This window comes from Mustela erminea, chromosome 9 (genome assembly GCF_009829155.1).
Source record: "Mustela erminea isolate mMusErm1 chromosome 9, mMusErm1.Pri, whole genome shotgun sequence".
NCBI classification, from domain to species: domain Eukaryota; kingdom Metazoa; phylum Chordata; class Mammalia; order Carnivora; family Mustelidae; genus Mustela; species Mustela erminea.
The window spans coordinates 4,583,278-4,586,934 of NC_045622.1; the positions used below are offsets into that span (position 1 = coordinate 4,583,278).

Genomic DNA, 3,657 nt, shown 5'->3' on the forward strand with positions numbered 1-3,657 from the left:
TATAATCTACGTCTTCTTGAAGGACTTCTCCTAACATGTCTTACATGGCAGGTCTCTTTGTGAAGAATTATTGCAATTTATATATGCATGAAAAAAGTAATATTATAAAACAAGTTTTTAACATTGCCTTAAGTTTGTTAATTTCAAAAACCTCACTGCTGGAATAAAGAGTTTAATACAGGGATACAGAAAAAGAAGCCCACATGAAGTTTTCACTATGATGAAATGGGATTAGCCTTGCAGTTCTCAGAATCCTCTTCACAGAAGAATGCAATTTCAGTTTCAGTGGGGATTCTCACAGCTTTGAGAGTGCTGCCTTCTTTTAACAGGGTTCTGTCATTTTTCAAACACAAGTTAATTTGCCTTTGATTTGTGTGCTTGATGAGTTATCTTCAGTTTATCACATTTATAAATTCTGAATGGTGGTGCCGGCTGGTCCTTAAAGAGACATCTTGTTTTAGAAATATTATAAGTTCCCTTATAGCTTGGTCCAAATTAATTCCATGATATACTACAGGTTTGAAACTGCAATGTTCAAATGAATGAATGAGACAAACGCTCCCTTCTCCAGAAGTCATGTGAAGAAATTCCTTTTGATACAAACTTTCATTCACGAGAAAGTTCCCTAGGGAATCTCTCAATACGTGCACAAGAAAAACTCTGTTAATATAGTTTGCCCGTTTGGTTTTACTTTGACACTCAGCAAATGAAGTCCATGAATAGTCAAAATTGGTATCCCAATATTCTTTTCTGAAGAATAGCTTTGATGGATATGTAATTGCAGGCTGATAGATTTTTTTTTCTTTCGGTGCTTTAAAGATATTGCACTTTTATTTTTTTCTTCTATTGTTAGTAGTGAGAAATCTATACCTTTGTTCTTCTGAACATAGGTATATATTTTCTAAGTGATTCTGAATTTTATCACTGGTTTAAGCAATGTGATTATCATGTGACCTGGTATAATTTTCTTCATGTTTCTTGTACTTAAGATTCTTTTAACTTTTGGGTCTACATGTTTGTAATTTTCACCAAATTTGGATATGTTTTAGCTACTTTTTCTTCAAAATTTTTTTTTCAGTCTCCCGTCTCTACCCTGTTCTTAGGGGACTCTAATTAATGTATACTAGGGGTGCCTGGGTGGCTCAGTGGGTTAAAGCCTCTGCCTTCAGCTCAGGTCATGATCTCAGAGTCCTGGGATCCTGGAGCCCCGCATCAGGCTCTCTACTCAGCGGGAAGCCTGCTTCTCTCTCTCTCTCTCTGCTGCTTCTCTGCCTGCTTGTGATCTCTGTCAAATAAATAAATAAAATCTTTAAAAAAAATTAATGTATACTAAGCTGCTTAAATCTGTCTCATGGTTCACTGATGCTTTTTCACTTTTAAATATTTTTTTCTCTGTGTTTCATTATGAATATTTTCTGTAGCTATGTCAAGTTCATTAACATGCATTTTGTGATTTATTATCTAATCTTCTGGTTATCTTATTCAGTGTATTTTTGACCTCAGAGTTCATTATTTTTATCTTCTGAAGTCTTATTTGCTCAGTCCTCCCTCCAGCTTTTAGAACATATAAAATATAGTCATGATTAATCTTTTACTGTCCTTTTTACTAAGTTTACCAATTGTGTCATTTCTGTGTTTGTTTTCATTGATTGATTTTTCTCCTCATTAAGAACTGAATTTTCCTATTTCTTTGGATGGCTGGTAATTTCACTTAGATGCAAGACATTGTGTTTTCTATCTTGTTGGGTGCTATATACATTTGTATTCTTATAAATAGTTTTGAGTGTTGCTCTGGAACATAGTTATTTAAAAACTATTTCATCCCATGGGGCGCCTGGGTGGCTCAGTGGGTTAAGCCGCTGCCTTTGGCTCAGGTCATGATCTCAGGGTCCTGGGATCGAGTCCCGCATCGGGCTCTCTCCTCAGCAGGGAGCCTGCTTCCCTCTCTCTTTCTGCCTGCCTCTCCATCTACTTGTGATTTCTCTCTGTCAAATAAATACATAAAATCTTTAAAAAAAAAAACTATTTCATCCTTTTGGGTATAACTTTTGAACTTTGTTACATGGGAACAAAGCAATATTTAATCTAGAGTAAAATTTTCCCACAACTGATACCCCATTACTTACTAAGTTTTTAACTCTGATTCTTGGCCATAAACACTATTCCCTGTCACATATGAACTCTAGATAACTCTTCCCTCTACTCATTTGAAGTATTTCTTCCTCACATTTTGGATAATTTTCTCACAGGCATGTACTGATCAGTACTGTACTGCATATCTGAAAGAAAGTCTCTGGTGATTTCTGAAGTTTTCTCTCTGTGCAGTTTTCTTCTCTATGTTATTCTGTCCTGCAAACTCTAGCTGTCTTAGCCTCTCCACAATTCCACATCTGTCTCCTCAACTAAGGGAGGAGGAGGCTCCCCTCACTGAGCATTGTCCAGGCAATAAGCTGGGGCAATCACAAGGCTCACTTAATGTCTTTCTCATATCTAAAGATTAACATTCTTGGGGCACGTGGGTGGCTCAGTGGGTTAAAGCCTCTGCCTTCAGCTCAGGTCATGATCCCAGAGTCCTGGAATCAAGCCCCACATCGGACTCTCTGCTCCGCAGGGAGCCTGCTTTCTCCTCTCTCTCTGCCTGCCTCTCTGCCTACTTGTGATCTCTGTCAAATAAATAAATAAAATCTTTCCCAAAAAATCAACATTCTTAACTGCCTAATACCCAATGTTATGAAAACCTTTGATTCTTATACTGTGTCTGTTTTCAGAAGTTTCATCTAGGGTGAGTAAATCTCATCCTAGTTACTCCATCCTGGCCAAATGAAGAAAGTTTTTCAGAGAAGTTTTTTTTTTTTTTAATTTTTTTTTATTTATTTGACAGAGATCACAAGTAGGCAGAGAGAGAGAGAGGAGGAAGCAGGCTCCCTGCTGAGCAGAGAGCCCGATGCAGGACTCGTTCCCGGGACCCCAAGATCATGACCTGAGCCAAAGGCAGCGGCTTAACCCACTGAACCACCCAGGTGCCCCTCAGAGAAGTTTTATATTAATTATTTCTCAATTTCATATACTTGCAGCATGTGTAATACTTATAACTGAGCCTTCCATGGGCTGGAGGGGGGGATTTTATTCATTTATTTATTTTTAAAATTTCTTTTCAGTGTTCCAAAATTCATTGTTTATGCACCCCACCATACTTTATATGGAAAAACCAAAAGACTCCACCCACAAACTACTAGAACTCATTCAGTAATTCAGAAATGTGGCAGGATACAAAATCAATATACAGAAATCAGTTGTTTTTTATACACTAACAATGAAAATACAGAAAGGGAAATTAGAGAATTGATTTCATTTACTATAGCACCAAGAACCATACAATACCTGGGAAAAACCTAACTAAAGAGGCAAAGGATCTGTACTTGAGGAACTACAGAACTCTCATGAAAGAAATTGAAGAAGACACAAAAAGATGGAAGACCATTCCATGCTCTTGGATCAGAAGAATAAACGTTGTTAAGATGTCTATACTGCCTAGAGCACTCTTTTCTTTCAATGCCATTCCGATCAAAATTCCACCAGCATTTTTCAAAAAGCTGGATGGAGCAAACAATCCTAAAATTTGTATGGAATCAGAAGAGACCCCGAATTGCTAAGGAA

General features: G+C 37.2%; 1 pseudogene; it reads right to left on the minus strand.

Annotated features, from left to right (window-relative positions):
* Positions 1-215: 215 nt before the first annotated feature.
* LOC116599548 lies at positions 216-578 on the minus strand (annotated as a pseudogene).
* Between the last annotated feature and the right edge of the window lie 3,079 nt (positions 579-3,657).